General features: G+C 49.6%; 1 protein-coding gene across 5 annotated transcripts in view; it reads left to right on the forward strand.

The window, feature by feature from the left end:
* Positions 1-17,694: 17,694 nt before the first annotated feature.
* LOC140721817 (uncharacterized) overlaps positions 17,695-21,153 on the forward strand; it is a 43,816-nt gene continuing 40,357 nt past the window's right edge. For 3 of the 5 annotated variants that reach the window (XM_073036626.1, XM_073036627.1, XM_073036628.1), the window contains exon 1: positions 17,695-17,923. The gene's annotated coding sequence lies outside the window, so the exon portion shown is untranslated. The remainder of the gene's footprint in view (positions 17,924-21,153) is intronic. The other 2 variants (XM_073036629.1, XM_073036630.1) reach the window with 1 other exon arrangement.

The following is a 21,153-nucleotide window of genomic DNA, read 5'->3' on the forward strand; positions in this document are numbered from 1 at the left end:
CCGCCCATCAGATCCATGTCTCACTGGAACGTACCAACGCAGAACTCCACACAAATATGACCTGAACCTGTACCCTCCATAACCTCCCTGTCTCACTGGAACGTACCAATGCAGAACTCCACACAAATATGCCCTGAACCTGTACTCTCCATAACCTCCCTGTCTCACTGGAACGTACCAATGCAGAACTACACACAAATATGCCCTGAACCTGTACCCCTCCATAACCTCCCTGTCTCACTGGAACGTACCAATGCAGAACTCCACACAAATATGCCCTGAACCTGTTACCGACCATAACCTCCCTATCTCACTGGAACGTACCACTGCAGAACTCCACACAAATGTGCCCTGAACCTGTACACCACCATAACCTCCCTGTCTCACTGGAACGTACCAATGCAGAACTCCACACAAATATGCTCTGAACCTGTACCCTCTATAATCTCCCTGTCTCACTGGAACTTACCAATGCAGAACTCCAGACAAATGTGCCCTGAACCTGTACACCTCCATAACCTCCCTGTCTCACTGGAACGTACCAATGCAGAACTCCACACAAATATGCCCTGAACATGTAACCCTCCATAACCTCCCTGTCTCACTGGAACGTACCAATGCAGAATTCCACACAAATATGCCCTGAACGTGTACCCGCCCATAACCTCCTTGTCTCACTGGAACGCACTAATGCAGAACTCCACACAAATTTGCACTGAACCTGTACCCCTCAATAACCTCCCTGTCTCACTGGAACGTACCAATGCAGAACTCCACTCAAATATTCCCTGATCCTGTACCGTGCATAACCTCCCTGTCTCACTGGAACGTACCAATGCAGAATTCCACACAAATACGACCTGAACGTGTACCCGCCCATAACCTCCTTGTCTCACTGGAACGCACCAATGCAGAACGCCACACAAATTTGCCCCGAACCTGTACCCCTCCATAACCTCCCTGTCTCACTGGAACGTACCAATGCAGAACTCCACACAAGTATGCCCTGAACCTGTACCCCTCCATAACCTCCCTGTCTCACTGGAACCTACCAATGCAGAACTCCACACAAATATGCCCTGAACCTGTACCCCTCCATAACTTCCCTGTCTCACTGGACCGCACCAATGTCGAACTCCACTCAAATATGCCCTGAACCTGTACCCCTCCATAACCTTCTGTCTCACTGGAACGTACCATTGCAGAACACCACAGAAATATGCCCTGAACGTGTACCCGCCCATAAGCTCCTTGTCTCACTGGAACGCACCAATGCAGAACTCCACACAAATTTGCCCTGAACCTGTACCCCTCCATAACCTCCCTGTCTAACTGGAACGCACCAATGCCTAACTCCACTCAAATATGCCCTGATCCTGTACCGTGCATAATCTCCCTGTCTCACTGGAACGTACCATTGCAGAACACCACACAAATATGCCCTGAACCTGTACACCACCATAACCCTGCTGTCTCACTGGAACGTACCACTGCAGAACTCCACACAAATGTGCCCTGAACCTGTACACCACCATAACCTCCCTGTCTCACTGGAACGTACCAATGCAGAACTCCACACAAATATGCTCTGAACCTGTACCCTCTATAACCTCCCTGTCTCACTGGAACGTACCAATGCAGAACTCCAGACAAATGTGCCCTGAACCTGTACACCTCCATAACCTCCCTGTCTCACTGGAACGTACCAATGCAGAACTCCACACAAATATGCCCTGAACATGTAACCCTCCATAACCTCCCGGTCTCACTGGAACGTACCACTGCAGAACTCCACACAAATATGCCCTGAACCTGTACCCCTCCATAACTTCCCTGTCTCACAGGAAAGTACCAATGCAGAACTCCACACAAATATGCCCTGAACCTGTACCCTCCATAACCTCCCAGTCTCACTGGAACGTACCATTGCAGAACACCACAGAAATATGCCCTGAACGTTTACCCGCCCATCAGATCCATGTCTCACTGGAACGTACCAACGCTGAACTCCACACAAATATGACCTGATCCTGTACCCTCCATAACCTCCCTGTCTCACTGGAACGTACCAATGCAGAACTCCACACAAATATGCCCTGAACCTGTACTCTCCATAACCTCCCTGTCTCACTGGAACGTACCAATGCAGAACTACACACAAATATGCCCTGAACCTGTACCCCTCCATAACCTCCCTGTCTCACTGGAACGTACCAATGCAGAACTCCACACAAATATGCCCTGAACCTGTTACCGACCATAACCTCCCTGTCTCACTGGAACGTACCACTGCAGAACTCCACACAAATGTGCCCTGAACCTGTACGCCACCATAACCTCCCTGTCTCACTGGAACGTACCAATGCAGAACTCCACACAAATATGCTCTGAACCTGTACCCTCTATAATCTCCCTGTCTCACTGGAACTTACCAATGCAGAACTCCAGTCAAATGTGCCCTGAACCTGTACACCTCCATAACCTCCCTGTCTCACTGGAACGTACCAATGCAGAACTCCACACAAATATGCCCTGAACATGTAACCCTCCATAACCTCCCTGTCTCACTGGAACGTACCAATGCAGAATTCCACACAAATATGCCCTGAACGTGTAACCGCCCATAACCTCCTTGTCTCACTGGAACGCACTAATGCAGAACTCCACACAAATTTGCCCTGAACCTGTACCCCTCAATAACCTCCCTGTCTCACTGGAACGTACCAATGCAGAACTCCACTCAAATATTCCCTGATCCTGTACCGTGCATAACCTCCCTGTCTCACTGGAACGTACCAATGCAGAATTCCACACAAATACGACCTGAACGTGTACCCGCCCATAACCTCCTTGTCTCACTGGAACGCACCAATGCAGAACGCCACACAAATTTGCCCCGAACCTGTACCCCTCCATAACCTCCCTGTCTCACTGGAACGTACCAATGCAGAACTCCACACAAGTATGCCCTGAACCTGTACCCCTCCATAACCTCCCTGTCTCACTGGAACGTACCAATGCAGAACTCCACACAAATATGCCCTGAACCTGTACCCCTCCATAACTTCCCTGTCTCACTGGACCGCACCAATGTCGAACTCCACTCAAATATGCCCTGAACCTGTACCCCTCCATAACCTTCTGTCTCACTGGAACGTACCATTGCAGAACACCACAGAAATATGCCCTGAACGTGTACCCTCCCATAAGCTCCTTGTCTCACTGGAACGCACCAATGCAGAACTCCACACAAATTTGCCCTGAACCTGTACCCCTCCATAACCTCCCTGTCTCACTGGAACGCACCAATGCCGAACTCCACTCAAATATGCCCTGATCCTGTACCGTGCATAATCTCCCTGTCTCACTGGAACGTACCATTGCAGAACACCACACAAATATGCCCTGAACCTGTACACCACCATAAACCTACTGTCTCACTGGAACGTACCACTGCAGAACTCCACACAAATGTGCCCTGAACCTGTACACCACCATAACCTCCCTGTCTCACTGGAACGTACCAATGCAGAACTCCACACAAATATGCTCTGAACCTGTACCCTCTATAACCTCCCTGTCTCACTGGAACGTACCAATGCAGAACTCCAGACAAATGTGCCCTGAACCTGTACACCTCCATAACCTCCCTGTCTCACTGGAACGTACCAATGCAGAACTCCACACAAATATGCCCTGAACATGTAACCCTCCATAACCTCCCGGTCTCACTGGAACGTACCAATGCAGAACTCCACACAAATATGCCCTGAACCGGTACCCTCCATAACCTCCCTGTCTCACTGGAACGTACCAATGCAGAATTCCACACAAATATGCCCAGAACGTGTACCCGCCCATAACCTCCTTGTCTCACTGGAACGCACTAATGCAGAACTCCACACAAATTTGCCCTGAACCTGTACCCCTCAATAACCTCCCTGTCTCACTGGAACGTACCAATGCAGAATTCCACTCAAATATTCCCTGATCCTGTACCGTGCATAACCTCCCTGTCTCACTGGAACGTACCAATGCAGAATTCCACACAAATACGACCTGAACGTGTACCCGCCCATAACCTCCTTGTCTCACTGGAACGCACCAATGCAGAACGCCACACAAATTTGCCCCGAACCTGTACCCCTCCATAACCTCCCTGTCTCACTGGAACGTACCAATGCAGAACTCCACACAAGTATGCCCTGAACCTGTACCCCTCCATAACCTCCCTGTCTCACTGGAACGTACCAATGCAGAACTCCACACAAATATGCCCTGAACCTGTACCCCTCCATAACTTCCCTGTCTCACTGGAACGCACCAATGTCGAACTCCACTCAAATATGCCCTGAACCTGTACCCCTCCATAACCTCCCAGTCTCACTGGAACGTACCAATGCAGAACTCCACCCAAATATGCCCTGAACCTGTACCCCTCCATAACTTCCCTGTCTCACTGGAACGTACCATTGCAGAACTCCACACAAATTTGCCCTGAACCTGTACCCCTCCATAACCTCCCTGTCTCACTGGAACGCACCAATGCCGAACTCCACTCAAATATGCCCTGATCTTGTACCGTGCATAATCTCCCTGTCTCACTGGAACGTACCATTGCAGAACACCACACAAATATGCCCTGAACCTGTACCCCTCCATAACCTTCCTGTCTCACTGGAACGGACCAATGCAGAACTCCACACAAATATGCCCTGAAACTGTACCGGTCCATAACCTCCCTGTCTCACTGGAACGTACCAATGCAGAACTCCACACAAATATGCTCTGAACCTGTACCCTCTATAACCTCCCTGTCTCACTGGAACGTACCAATGCAGAACTCCAGACAAATCTGCCCTGAACCTGTACACCTCCATAACCTCCCTGTCTCACTGGAACGTACCAATGCAGAACTCCACACAAATATGCCCTGAACATGTAACCCTCCATAACCTCCCTGTCTCACTGGAACGCACCAATGCAGAACTCCACACAAATTTGCCATGAACCTGTACCCCTCAATAACCTCCCTGTCCATCTGGAACGTACCAATGCAGAACTCCACTCAAATATTCCCTGATCCTGTACCGTGCATAAACTCCCTGTCTCACTGGAACGTACCAATGCAGAATTCCACACAAATATGACCTGAACGTGTACCCGCCCATAACCTCCTTGTCTCCCTGGAACGCACCAATGCAGAACGCCACACAAATTTGCCCCGAACCTGTACCCCTCCATAACCTCCCTGTCTCACTGGAACGTACCAATGCAGAACTCCACACAAGTATGCCCTGAACCTGTACCCCTCCATAACCTCCCTGTCTCACTGGAACGCACCAATGTCGAACTCCACTCAGATATGCCCTGAACCTGTACCCCTCCATAACCTTCTGTCTCACTAGAACGTACCAATGCAGAACTACGCACAAATATGCCCTGAACCTGTAGCCGACCATAATCTCCCTGTCTCACTGGAATGTACAACTGCAGAACTACACTCAAATATGCCCTGAACCTGTACCCCTCCATAACCTCCCAGTCTCACTGGAACGTACCATTGCAGAACACCACACAAATATGCCCTGAACGTTTGCCCGCCCATAAGATCCTTGTCTCACTGGAACGTACCAACGCAGAACTCCATACAAATATGCCCTGAACCTGTACCCTCCATAACCTCCCTGTCTCACTGGAACGTAGCAAAGCAGAACTACGCACAAATATGCCCTGAACCTGTACCCGACCATAACCTCCCTGTCTCACTGGAACGTACCACTGCAGAACTCCACACAAATATGCCCTGAACCTGTACCCTCCATAACCTCCCTGTCTCACTGGAACGTACCAATGCAGAACTCCACACAAATATGCCCTGAACCTGTACCCCTCCATAATCTCCCTGTCTCACTGGAACGTACCACTGCAGAACTCCACACAAATATGCCCTGAACCTGTACCCCTCCATAACTTCCCTGTCTCACAGGAAAGTACCAATGCAGAACTCCACACAAATATGCCCTGAACCTGTACCCTCCATAACCTCCCAGTCTCCCTGGAACGTACCATTGCAGAACACCACAGAAATATGCCCTGAACGTTTACCCGCCCATCAGATCCATGTCTCACTGGAACGTACTAACGCAGAACTCCACACAAATATGACCTGAACCTGTACCCTCCATAACCTCCCTGTCTCACTGGAACGTACCAATGCAGAACTCCACACAAATATGCCCTGAACCTGTACTCTCCATAACCTCCCTGTCTCACTGGAACGTACCAATGCAGAACTACACACAAATATGCCCTGAACCTGTACCCCTCCATAACCTCCCTGTCTCACTGGAACGTACCAATGCAGAACTCCACACAAATATGCCCTGAACCTGTTACCGACCATAACCTCCCTGTCTCACTGGAACGTACCACTGCAGAACTCCACACAAATGTGCCCTGAACCTGTACACCACCATAACCTCCCTGTCTCACTGGAACGTACCAATGCAGAACTCCACACAAATATGCTCTGAACCTGTACCCTCTATAATCTCCCTGTCTCACTGGAACTTACCAATGCAGAACTCCAGACAAATGTGCCCTGAACCTGTACACCTCCATAACCTCACTGTCTCACTGGAACGTACCAATGCAGAACTCCACACAAATATGCCCTGAACATGTAACCCTCCATAACCTCCCTGTCTCACTGGAACGTATCAATGCAGAATTCCACACAAATATGCCCTGAACGTGTACCCGCCCATAACCTCCTTGTCTCACTGGAACGCACTAATGCAGAACTCCACACAAATTTGCCCTGAACCTGTACCCCTCAATAACCTCCCTGTCTCACTGGAACGTACCAATGCAGAACTCCACACAAGTATGCCCTGAACCTGTACCCCTCCATAACCTCCCTGTCTCACTGGAACGTACCAATGCAGAACTCCACACAAATATGCCCTGAACCTGTACCCCTCCATAACTTCCCTGTCTCACTGGACCGCACCAATGTCGAACTCCACTCAAATATGCCCTGAACCTGTACCCCTCCATAACCTTCTGTCTCACTGGAACGTACCATTGCAGAACACCACAGAAATATGCCCTGAACGTGTACCCGCCCATAAGCTCCTTGTCTCACTGGAACGCACCAATGCCGAACTCCACTCAAATATGCCCTGATCCTGTACCGTGCATAATCTCCCTGTCTCACTGGAACGTACCATTGCAGAACACCACACAAATATGCCCTGAACCTGTACACCACCATAACCCTGCTGTCTCACTGGAACGTACCACTGCAGAACTCCACACAAATGTGCCCTGAACCTGTACACCACCATAACCTCCCTGTCTCACTGGAACGTACCAATGCAGAACTCCACACAAATATGCTCTGAACCTGTACCCTCTATAACCTCCCTGTCTCACTGGAACGTACCAATGCAGAACTCCAGACAAATGTGCCCTGAACCTGTACACCTCCATAACCTCCCTGTCTCACTGGAACGTACCAATGCAGAACTCCACACAAATATGCCCTAAACCTGTACCCCTCCATAACTTCCCTGTCTCACTGGAACGCACCAATGTCGAACTCCACTCAAATATGCCCTGAACCTGTACCCCTCCATAACCTTCTGTCTCACTGGAACGTACCATTGCAGAACACCACAGAAATATGCCCTGAACGTGTACCCGCCCATAACCTCCCTGTCTCACTGGAACGCACCAATGCCGAGCTCCACTCAAATATGCCCTGATCCTGTACCGTGCATAATCTCCCTGTCTCACTGGAACGTACCATTGCAGAACACCACACAAATATGCTCTGAACCTGTACCCCTCCATAACCTTCCTGTCTCACTGGAACGTACCAATGCAGAACTCCACACAAATATGCCCTGAAACTGTACCGGTCCATAACCTCCCTGTCTCACTGGAACGTACCAATGCAGAACTCCACACAAATATGCTCTGAACCTGTACCCTCTATAACCTCCCTGTCTCACTGGATCGTACCAATGCAGAACTCCAGACAAATCTGCCCTGAACCTGTACACCTCCATAACCTCCCTGTCTCACTGGAACGTACCAATGCAGAACTCCACACAAATATGCCCTGAACATGTAACCCTCCATAACCTCCCTGTCTCACTGGAACGTATCAATGCAGACCTCCACACAAATATGCCCTGAACCGGTACCCTCCATAACCTCCCTGTCTCACTGGAACGTACCAATGCAGAATTCCACACAAATATGCCCTGAACGTGTACCCGCCCATAACCTCCTTGTCTCACTGGAACGCACCAATGCAGAACTCCACACAAATTTGCCCTGAACCTGTACCCCTCAATAACCTCCCTGTCCAACTGGAACGTACCAATGCAGAACTCCACTCAAATATTCCCTGATCCTGTACCGTGCATAAACTCCCTGTCTCACTGGAACGTACCAATGCAGAATTCCACACAAATATGACCTGAACGTGTACCCGCCCATAACCTCCTTGTCTCCCTGGAACGCACCAATGCAGAACGCCACACAAATTTGCCCCGAACCTGTACCCCTCCATAACCTCCCTGTCTCACTGGAACGTACCAATGCAGAACTCCACACAAGTATGCCCTGAACCTGTACCCCTCCATAACCTCCCTGTCTCACTGGAACGTACCAATGCAGAACTCCACACAAATATGCCCTGAACCTGTACCCCTCCATAACTTCCCTGTCTCACTGGAACGCACCAATGTCGAACTCCACTCAAATATGCCCAGAACCTGTACCCCTCCATAACCTTCTGTCTCACTGGAACGTACCATTGCAGAACACCACAGAAATATGCCCTGAACGTGTACCCGCCCATAAGCTCCTTGTCTCACTGGAACGCACCAATGCAGAACTCCACACAAATTTTCCCTGAACCTGTACCCCTCCATAACCTCCCTGTCTCACTGGAACGCTCCAATGCCGAACTCCACTCAAATATGCCCTGATCCTGTACCGTGCATAATCTCCCTGTCTCACTGGAACGTACCATTGCAGAACACCACACAAATATGCCCTGAAACTGTACCCCTCCATAACCTTCCTGTCTCACTGGAACGTACCAATGCAGAACTCCACACAAATATGCCCTGAAACTGTACCGGTCCATAACCTCCCTGTCTCATTGGATCGTCCCACTGCAGAACTCCACACAAATATGCCATGAACCGGTACCCTCCATAACCTCCCTGTCTCACTGGAACGCACCAATGCCGAACTCCACTCAAATATGCCCTGAACCTGTACCCCTCCATAACCTTCTGTCTCACTGGAACGTACCATTGCCGTACACCACACAAATATGCCCTGAAAGTGTACCCGCCCATAACCTCCTTGTCTCACTGGAACGCATCAATGCAGAACTCCACACAAATATGCCCTGAACATGTAACCCTCCATAACCTCCCTGTCTCACTGGAACGTATCAATGCAGACCTCCACACAAATATGCCCTGAACCGGTACGCTCCATAACCTCCCTGTCTCACTGGAACGTACCAATGCAGAATTCCACACAAATATGCCCTGAACGTGTACCCGCCCATAACCTCCTTGTCTCACTGGAACGCACCAATGCAGAACTCCACACAAATTTGCCCTGAACCTGTACCCCTCAATAACCTCCCTGTCCAACTGGAACGTACCAATGCAGAACTCCACTCAAATATTCCCTGATCCTGTACCGTGCATAAACTCCCTGTCTCACTGGAACGTACCAATGCAGAATTCCACACAAATATGACCTGAACGTGTACCCGCCCATAACCTCCTTGTCTCCCTGGAACGCACCAATGCAGAACGCCACACAAATTTGCCCCGAACCTGTACCCCTCCATAACCTCCCTGTCTCACTGGAACGTACCAATGCAGAACTCCACACAAGTATGCCCTGAACCTGTACCCCTCCATAACCTCCCTGTCTCACTGGAACGTACCAATGCAGAACTCCACACAAATATGCCCTGAACCTGTACCCCTCCATAACTTCCCTGTCTCACTGGAACGCACCAATGTCGAACTCCACTCAAATATGCCCTGAACCTGTACCGCTCCATAACCTTCTGTCTCACTGGAACGTACCATTGCAGAACACCACAGAAATATGCCCTGAACGTGTACCCGCCCATAAGCTCCTTGTCTCACTGGAACGCACCAATGCAGAACTCCACACAAATTTTCCCTGAACCTGTACCCCTCCATAACCTCCCTGTCTCACTGGAACGCACCAATGCCGAACTCCACTCAAATATGCCCTGATCCTGTACCGTGCATAATCTCCCTGTCTCACTGGAACGTACCATTGCAGAACACCACACAAATATGCCCTGAAACTGTACCCCTCCATAACCTTCCTGTCTCACTGGAACGTACCAATGCAGAACTCCACACAAATATGCCCTGAAACTGTACCGGTCCATAACCTCCCTGTCTCATTGGATCGTCCCACTGCAGAACTCCACACAAATATGCCATGAACCGGTACCCTCCATAACCTCCCTGTCTCACTGGAACGCACCAATGCCGAACTCCACTCAAATATGCCCTGAACCTGTACCCCTCCATAACCTTCTGTCTCACTGGAACGTACCATTGCCGTACACCACACAAATATGCCCTGAAAGTGTACCCGCCCATAACCTCCTTGTCTCACTGGAACGCACCAATGCCGAACTCCACACAAATTTGCCCTGAACCTGTACCCCTCCATAACCTCCCTGTCTCACTGGAACGTACCAATGCAGAACTCCACGCAAATGTGCCCTGAACCTGTACCCTCCATAACCTCCCTGTCTCACTGGAACGTACCAATGCAGAACTCCAAACAAATATGCCCTGAACCTGTACCCCTCCATAACCTCCCTGTCTCACTGGAAGGTACCAATGCAGAACTACACACAAATATGCCCTGAACCTGTAACCCTCCATAACCTCCCTGTCTCACTGGAACGTACCAATGCAGAACTCCACACAAGTATGCCCTGAACCTGTACCCCTCCATAACCTCCCTGTCTCACTGGAACGTACCAATGCAGAACTCCACACAAATATGCCCTGAACCTGTACCCCTCCATAACTTCCCTGTCTCACTGGAACGCACCAATGTCGAACTCCACTCAAATATGCCCTGAACCTGTACCCCTCCATAACCTTCTGTCTCACTGGAACGTACCATTGCAGAACACCACAGAAATATGCCCTGAACGTGTACCCGCCCATAAGCTCCTTGTCTCACTGGAACGCACCAATGCAGAACTCCACACAAATTTTCCCTGAACCTGTACCCCTCCATAACCTCCCTGTCTCACTGGAACGCTCCAATGCCGAACTCCACTCAAATATGCCCTGATCCTGTACCGTGCATAATCTCCCTGTCTCACTGGAACGTACCATTGCAGAACACCACACAAATATGCCCTGAAACTGTACCCCTCCATAACCTTCCTGTCTCACTGGAACGTACCAATGCAGAACTCCACACAAATATGCCCTGAAACTGTACCGGTCCATAACCTCCCTGTCTCATTGGATCGTCCCACTGCAGAACTCCACACAAATATGCCATGAACCGGTACCCTCCATAACCTCCCTGTCTCACTGGAACGCACCAATGCCGAACTCCACTCAAATATGCCCTGAACCTGTACCCCTCCATAACCTTCTGTCTCACTGGAACGTACCATTGCCGTACACCACACAAATATGCCCTGAAAGTGTACCCGCCCATAACCTCCTTGTCTCACTGGAACGCATCAATGCAGAACTCCACACAAATATGCCCTGAACATGTAACCCTCCATAACCTCCCTGTCTCACTGGAACGTATCAATGCAGACCTCCACACAAATATGCCCTGAACCGGTACGCTCCATAACCTCCCTGTCTCACTGGAACGTACCAATGCAGAATTCCACACAAATATGCCCTGAACGTGTACCCGCCCATAACCTCCTTGTCTCACTGGAACGCACCAATGCAGAACTCCACACAAATTTGCCCTGAACCTGTACCCCTCAATAACCTCCCTGTCCAACTGGAACGTACCAATGCAGAACTCCACTCAAATATTCCCTGATCCTGTACCGTGCATAAACTCCCTGTCTCACTGGAACGTACCAATGCAGAATTCCACACAAATATGACCTGAACGTGTACCCGCCCATAACCTCCTTGTCTCCCTGGAACGCACCAATGCAGAACGCCACACAAATTTGCCCCGAACCTGTACCCCTCCATAACCTCCCTGTCTCACTGGAACGTACCAATGCAGAACTCCACACAAGTATGCCCTGAACCTGTACCCCTCCATAACCTCCCTGTCTCACTGGAACGTACCAATGCAGAACTCCACACAAATATGCCCTGAACCTGTACCCCTCCATAACTTCCCTGTCTCACTGGAACGCACCAATGTCGAACTCCACTCAAATATGCCCTGAACCTGTACCGCTCCATAACCTTCTGTCTCACTGGAACGTACCATTGCAGAACACCACAGAAATATGCCCTGAACGTGTACCCGCCCATAAGCTCCTTGTCTCACTGGAACGCACCAATGCAGAACTCCACACAAATTTTCCCTGAACCTGTACCCCTCCATAACCTCCCTGTCTCACTGGAACGCACCAATGCCGAACTCCACTCAAATATGCCCTGATCCTGTACCGTGCATAATCTCCCTGTCTCACTGGAACGTACCATTGCAGAACACCACACAAATATGCCCTGAAACTGTACCCCTCCATAACCTTCCTGTCTCACTGGAACGTACCAATGCAGAACTCCACACAAATATGCCCTGAAACTGTACCGGTCCATAACCTCCCTGTCTCATTGGATCGTCCCACTGCAGAACTCCACACAAATATGCCATGAACCGGTACCCTCCATAACCTCCCTGTCTCACTGGAACGCACCAATGCCGAACTCCACTCAAATATGCCCTGAACCTGTACCCCTCCATAACCTTCTGTCTCACTGGAACGTACCATTGCCGTACACCACACAAATATGCCCTGAAAGTGTACCCGCCCATAACCTCCTTGTCTCACTGGAACGCACCAATGCCGAACTCCACACAAATTTGCCCTGAACCTGTACCCCTCCATAACCTCCCTGTCTCACTGGAACGTACCAATGCAGAACTCCACACAAATATGCCCTGAACCGGTACGCTCCATAACCTCCCTGTCTCACTGGAACGTACCAATGCAGAATTCCACACAAATATGCCCTGAACGTGTACCCGCCCATAACCTCCTTGTCTCACTGGAACGCACCAATGCAGAACTCCACACAAATTTGCCCTGAACCTGTACCCCTCAATAACCTCCCTGTCCAACTGGAACGTACCAATGCAGAACTCCACTCAAATATTCCCTGATCCTGTACCGTGCATAAACTCCCTGTCTCACTGGAACGTACCAATGCAGAATTCCACACAAATATGACCTGAACGTGTACCCGCCCATAACCTCCTTGTCTCCCTGGAACGCACCAATGCAGAACGCCACACAAATTTGCCCCGAACCTGTACCCCTCCATAACCTCCCTTTCTCACTGGAACGTACCAATGCAGAACTCCACACAAGTATGCCCTGAACCTGTACCCCTCCATAACCTCCCTGTCTCACTGGAACGTACCAATGCAGAACTCCACACAAATATGCCCTGAACCTGTACCCCTCCATAACTTCCCTGTCTCACTGGAACGCACCAATGTCGAACTCCACTCAAATATGCCCTGAACCTGTACCCCTCCATAACCTTCTGTCTCACTGGAACGTACCATTGCAGAACACCACAGAAATATGCCCTGAACGTGTACCCGCCCATAAGCTCCTTGTCTCACTGGAACGCACCAATGCCGAACTCCACTCAAATATGCCCTGATCCTGTACCGTGCATAATCTCCCTGTCTCACTGGAACGTACCATTGCAGAACACCACACAAATATGCCCTGAAACTGTACCCCTCCATAACCTTCCTGTCTCACTGGAACGTACCAATGCAGAACTCCACACAAATATGCCCTGAAACTGTACCGGTCCATAACCTCCCTGTCTCATTGGATCGTCCCACTGCAGAACTCCACACAAATATGCCATGAACCGGTACCCTCCATAACCTCCCTGTCTCACTGGAACGCACCAATGCCGAACTCCACTCAAATATGCCCTGAACCTGTACCCCTCCATAACCTTCTGTCTCACTGGAACGTACCATTGCCGTACACCACACAAATATGCCCTGAAAGTGTACCCGCCCATAACCTCCTTGTCTCACTGGAACGCACCAATGCCGAACTCCACACAAATTTGCCCTGAACCTGTACCCCTCCATAACCTCCCTGTCTCACTGGAACGTACCAATGCAGAACTCCACGCAAATGTGCCCTGAACCTGTACCCTCCATAACCTCCCTGTCTCACTGGAACGTACCAATGCAGAACTCCAAACAAATATGCCCTGAACCTGTACCCCTCCATAACCTCCCTGTCTCACTGGAAGGTACCAATGCAGAACACCACACAAATGTGCCCTGAACCTGTACCCTCCATAACCTCCCTGTCTCACTGGAACGTACCATTGCAGAACACCACACAAATATGCCCTGAACGTGTACCCGCCCATAAGCTCCTTGACTCACTGGAAGCTCATCCGCTTTATTCATAACACTCCTTGCGTTAAAATGGACACATCTCAAACCTTCGGTCTGAGAGCGTCCCTTCTCTGTCACCTATTATCCTCACTCTTGCACTATCTGCAAGCTCTCTCTATTTGTGAACCAACCTCCTCTTCTCCAGTCTCTTCAGTTCGGTTCCCAACCCCCAACAATTCTATTTTAATCTCTCCCCAATAGCCTTAGCAAACATTCCTGCCAGGATATTGGTCCCCCTGGGATTCAGAGCAGCCCCTTTTTTTTGTGCACGTCATACCTGCCCTTAAAGAGGTCCCAATGATCCAGAAATCAGAATCCCTGCCTATCCCTGGCTCTCGGCAGCGAGGGGGGAGGGTGTCGTTGGAGGGCTGAGGACCGAGTCTGAGTGAATCTGGTTCACAGCCCAGTAAATGACAGTACTCGGACGCTGCAAGCATGGCCGCCGCAAACAGCAGCCACGGGGTTAGCGCGAAGCTATTACAGGTCAGAGGTGTTCCGGAGTTCAAAGTTCAATTGCGGTGTTGTTCTGCCGGGAAGTCCTCGGCGTGGAATGTTAGGGCTTTCCGGTTTCCTACCACAGTCCAAAGAACTGCCGGGAAGGTTAACTGGAGACCTGGGATGGGAGAAGGGTATTTCCAGCCCGCTCTCACGTTCTGGCAGGATCTGCGATACCGTGGAGCAGTTCCGACAGCAAAGTGGGACGGGGGAAGGACTGAATGGAGATCAAACAGAGAAGCGAATGTTATGGCCTCATGGAACCTGACTTAGACAGAGGGGCATTTCCGTTTTTACTTCTGTCGTCTATATTGTCGTATCTGCTCCGTGTCAAGGCAACCTCTCAGTCTTTTCCCTGTTTAGCACTCCCAGGTTCCGAGCTGACAAGCCGATCCTCCCCGTTTGCCTGGGAGGCGCTGAGCTCCCTGCGTGAATGAGCGGTGCCGTCAGGTGCAGGGCGAGTCTCAGCGCAAACAGTCGTCAGTAGCCCAGGGGAAAAGGAGCTGTCTCTCCTGTGAAAACAAGTCAGAGCGGCTTCATAGTTGCATATGAATATATAAGACAATACGGTATGGGAGCAGAAGTAGGCCATTTGGCCCATCGAGTCTGCTCCGTCAATTCACCATGGCGGATCCAATTTTCCTTCTCAGCCCCAATCTCTTGATTTGTTTGGTTGAGTGAACTTTTGCCTTTTCTCCATCGAGGATGAAAGGTGACCTGATAAAGGCGTATAAGGTGATCAGGGGCATTAAACGTGTGCATAGACAGAGGCTTTCCCCCCGCCCCCCGCCCCCAGTGTTGAAATAGCTAACAGAAGGGGGAGGCGATGGTGGGAGGTGTTCCATAGTTATAATGTGCTTGGAGGTAGGTACGGAAGGGATGTCTTTCACACAGAAACTGGTGAGTGAGTGGACTGAACTGCCAGCGACGGTGGAAAAGACGGATAAAATAGGGTCTTCTAAGAGAATCTTAGACAGGAATATGGAGCTTAGAAAAACATAGAAGGCTATTTCGTAGGGAAATTCCAGTATTTTTCCAGAGGCGGTTACATGGTCGGCTCAGCATTGTGGGCCGAAGGGCCTGTAATGTGCTGTAGATTTCCATGTTCTCTATTCTCCGGTATCACTTCATGTCCTAGCCCATATATGTCAAACTCAAGGCCCGCGGGCCAAATCCGGCCCGCAGTGGAATTATCTTTGGCCCGCGAGATAATATCTAATTATTATTAAAGCTGGCCCCAGTAATCGAAGCGCCTATGGCGTATGATATGGCTAATGCTGAGTTTATTCAGGTACCAGGTTTTCAGGGTTTTTAGTGTTTATTCGGCAGTCTTCTTCATAAGAAACGGAATTTGTAAAGGGAAACACTTTGTAGTTATCGCAGAGACTGAGACACATGAGAGCAGGCTGAAAAAACGGAGGCAACGAAAGCTGCGTTCGCACGCGTCCGACTGATCCGGCCCGCATGAAGCTGCATTTTGCTCAATCCGGCCCGTGACCTAAAATGAGTTTGACACACCTGTTCAAGAATCTACCAAACTCTGCCTTAAATATACATAAAGCCTTGGTCTCCACAGCCACCAGTGGCAAAGAATTCCACAGATTCACCACTCTCTGGCGAAAGAAATTCCTTCTCATCTCCATTCAGCACAGCTGCCTGAGGCAAAGAATTCCATTGCCCCCGCTAATGACCACTGGATTTAAATACAAGTGAAATAGGACATTGTCTATCCGCTGGGAAGTCGAACGGAAATTTACCTGAGCTACATCAGTCAGCATCCCCGATCTTGCAGGACGTTTCCCGCCAGGAACGATTCTGCAAGCGGGATCCCTGGAAAGCGAGCGTTATTCAAAAAAAATCCTACCATGAAAGCATTTTGAATAAGCCTTGAGGAGCCTGGCAGTGGATGGGCTACAGCAGCAGAAGACCACGAGCACATACACTCAGTGGCCACTTTATTAGTTGCAGGAGTTACCCAATATTGAATACCCATGGAGGCCGGCGAATATTTCAGAGACTCATGCCGCTGAGCAGTTAGAGAGCCAACATCAGGCTTCCGAAACCCGACTGGAAATGATCCGGCAAGAGGAGCAAATACCCAGCGAGCCAGAAAAGCAACCATCCCGGTACGTTGTATTGGACAGTTCCTCTTTCGTATGACTTATCTTACACGGGGGTGACTTAAGGGGCGGGGGTTCCGCGACCACCTTTACAACAAAAAAAAACATGCAAAATAACATGAATTTTATAGCCAAACTTCTGTAATTAAACACAAAAAGAAACAAGGAAATTGATTTACAGATTAGTTTTTGCTGAATTCCCTGCAATTGTATAGCAAAGGGCTTGACATATCTTGTTCACAGTTGAAGTGGGAGGGAGCTGGGGAAGGGCTTTGATTTGATTCTGAATGAGCAGGTGACTCTGTGCTGGGACGTTTAAGGTGAAACTCGTCTTGCCCCGGGCAGGACGGGACCTGCTGGGCGGAGCTTCGAATCTCGCAGAGCGTGGGCGGCTCGAATTCACAGCCTGGGACTTGCAGACTTTAACGAGAGGACGTCCGTCCCACGTTTGGGGTCGAGCAAGCTTTCCCGACCGATTAGATGCGATGGACCCTTGGGCGCCAGGTTGGGGACAGCTGGAATTGAATAATAAGGAGAGAACTTGTGAGATCGGCCCAGAAATCAACTGAGAAGATAAATGCGGACGTGAGGTAAGGTTAACGCAGCTTTTTATAGTTCTGCATGTGTTTCACCTTGTTCCCCTCAGGGATTCCCCTGTTCGCTGTACTCCTCCTCCTCAGCCCACGGTCCGACCCGCTCCGGTCGAAGATAAGAAGTAAGAACACAGGTAATAGGAGCAGAAGTCAGCCATCTGCCCCGTCGAGCCGGCTCTGCCATTCAGTAAGGTCATGGCTGATCTGACCATGAACTCATCTCCACCTGCCTGCCTTTTCCCCATCACCCTGAATTCCCCTAGTATGCAAAAATCTATCAAAACCTTGTCTTAAATATATTTACTGAGGTATCCTCAACTGCTTTATCGGGCGGAGAATTCTCCACTCTCTGGGAAAGAAGTTCTCCATCCTAAATCTACTCCCCGACTCTTGAGACTATGCATCCTCGTTCTAGTCTTTCCTACCACTGGGGAAAAAAAACTTTCCTGTCTCTATTTTTCCATCCCTGTTATATTTTTATATGTACCTATCAGATCTCTTCTCAATCTTCTGAATTCCAGCGAGTACAGTCCCAGGTGAATCAATAGTTCCCCGTAGTCTAATCACCCCCCCCCCCATCTCAGGAATCAACCCGGTGAACCTCCTCTGTACCGCCACCAAAGCCAGACCCGACAGCTGTGTCAGGTGGGTGGAACCGTGGCTGCGGTGTCCACCTCTTCCCCAGGCCGAGGATGTCGGTAGCAGGCTGCCCCGCTCCACGCGCATAATGAACAGCAAGGATCGGCAGAGATCGATACAGTTTGGCACCGGCAGCGTCGCAGGAGTTGCCAGTCAGTGTAAAATCAACTTAGGAACTGCAGCTCCGGAGTTTTCCCTCTGTGTTTACGATCGAATCCTTTCTCATGAGTAGATTCAGCCATAAGGTAGCGGAGGTTTGAGAGCAGAGAATTCCTTCCAGACGAACTGTCAACCGCGGCTGACGAGCCATATCTGCCCGAAACGGCAATTATTATGACTCTTGCCCCGACTCCTGTCAGTAGAAACTGTTCCGTCGGGGTCAGTAGCTAAGCGACACGTGCAGGCCAGGAGCCGGACTTGGTTGTCAGAGACTATTTGAGGTGAACGCCATTGGGAGCATTTAATAGACAGAGGGACCTTGTTCCCATTAACACCCTTGGCTGTAACAACCAGAAGGAATCAGGGCAGTGCAGCGAACACGAAAATAAAGAGAAAATGAAAAGATGATAAACCTTCAGCATTTCGGGCACCAACTCTAACGGGTACGACTTCACTCTGAGATTCAAAATCACATAAATATTATTTTTGTTCGATTTTGCTGCCATACCGTGGAGAAGGAATGGTTAAATAATATATTAAACCAAGTTCCTTCAGTATTGATTGACAGCAAGCTCCCGAGCCGGCTGCTCCGATTTCAGCAGAGGCCGCTCCCTCTCCTGAGGAATGTGTGTGTTGGAATTCGCCCTGCGGGCAGGCAGCTGCTTGCACAGAGATTCTGAGGTCTGAGCCCCACAGGATAACAGCCTGCACCGCCCAATTCAGCCAAAGGCCCCTCAGCTGTTTGGCTGCATGAATCGATTAGGAAAATATATCAAAGAAGTGATAGAATTTTTAAGCGGGATCTCGGGGAGAAGAATTCCGCTTCTTATGTTTATTTCACAGTATTCATTCAAGCAACATTTTTGTTAAGGTGTCTTTGTTTTGGAGTCAGGGATCCAGGAGTCACCGGCTCTCTTATGACGACGATATGATGTGTTCGGCTGCTGTTTTTTTTTGTTTGAAATCATTGCCACGGTTAGGATTTCCCATTGGTTTATTCAAGATCAAAGATGCATTGCGGTGTGTCAGGGAGGTTTTAAAATGATCCCGGTGAGCGAGTAGAAGCACAAGTTGTTTGTTGTCTTTGAAGGACCGCGTGCAAACTATGAAAAGCTTTAAAAACAGTTAAACTTACAAACAAGAGAAAATCTGCTCCTCCCCCTTTTTCCCGTGGCCTTCTGTCTCTTTCAACAATCAACCTCCCAGCATCTGTACTTCATCCCTCCCCCTTCAGGATCCACCTATCATATGGAGCTTCCCTCCTTCCCTCACTCCCCCTCCAACTTATAAATCTACTCCTCAGTTCTGTTTTCTCCGAAGAGTCTCGTCCGATCTATCGACTGTATTTTTCCCACAGTTGCTGGCTGGCCTGCTGAGTTCCTCCATCATTTTGTATGTGAAACAATATACCCGTCAATTTAGTGCTTTGGTGAACCCCTTTGGTCGCATCCACTAAAGGAAAGATTCATTTCTTATCAGAAATGCGAGAAAATCTGCAGATGCTGGAAATCTGCATGCAGCACGCACAAATTGCAGTAGGAACTCTGGAGGCCAGGCATCACCTATGGAAATTCGTAAACAGTTAGCGATTCGACCTGAAAACTTTCATCAGACTCATTTTCTTATGTCTGTTCGCCTTCGTAACTTTTTGCTCAAATTTAAAACATGTATTCCTTTTGAAAACAGGAGGATAGATAGATAGATAGATAGACCTCAGTATGTGCGGTTGGGAGACTGTAGGTCTGACATGGTGGTCAGCAGCACAGGAGCGCCGCAGGGAACCGTACTCTCTCCGGTCCTGTTCACCCTGTACACATCAGACTTCCAATATAACTCGGAGTCCTGCCATGTGCAGAAGTTCGCTGATGACACGGCCATAGTGGGGTGTGTCAGGAATGGACAGGAGGAGGAGTATAGGAAACTGATACAGGACTTTGTGATATGGTGCAACTCAAACTACCTGCGTCTCAATATCACCAAGACCAAGGAGATGGTGGTGGACTTTAGGAGATCTAGGCCTCATATGGAGCCAGTGATCATTAATGGAGAATGTGTGGAGCAGGTTAAGACCTACAAGTATCTGGGAGTACAGTTAGACGAGAAGCTATACTGGACTGCCAACACAGATGCCTTGTGCAGGAAGGCACAGAGTCGACTGTACTTCCTTAGAAGGTTGGCGTCATTCAATGTCTGTAGTGAGATGCTGAAGATGTTCTATAGGTCAGTTGTGGAGAGCGCCCTCTTCTTTGTGGTGGCGTGTTGGGGAGGAAGCATTAAGAAGAGGGACGCCTCACGTCTTAATAAGCTGGTAAGGAAGGCGGGCTCTGTCGTGGGCAAAGTACTAGAGAGTTTAACATCGGTAGCTGAGCAGGCTACGGTCAATTATGGAAAACTCTGAACATCCTCTACATAGCACCATCCAGAGACAG

Source organism: Hemitrygon akajei, unplaced genomic scaffold (assembly GCF_048418815.1).
Source record: "Hemitrygon akajei unplaced genomic scaffold, sHemAka1.3 Scf000062, whole genome shotgun sequence".
Taxonomy (NCBI): Eukaryota; Metazoa; Chordata; class Chondrichthyes; order Myliobatiformes; family Dasyatidae; genus Hemitrygon; species Hemitrygon akajei.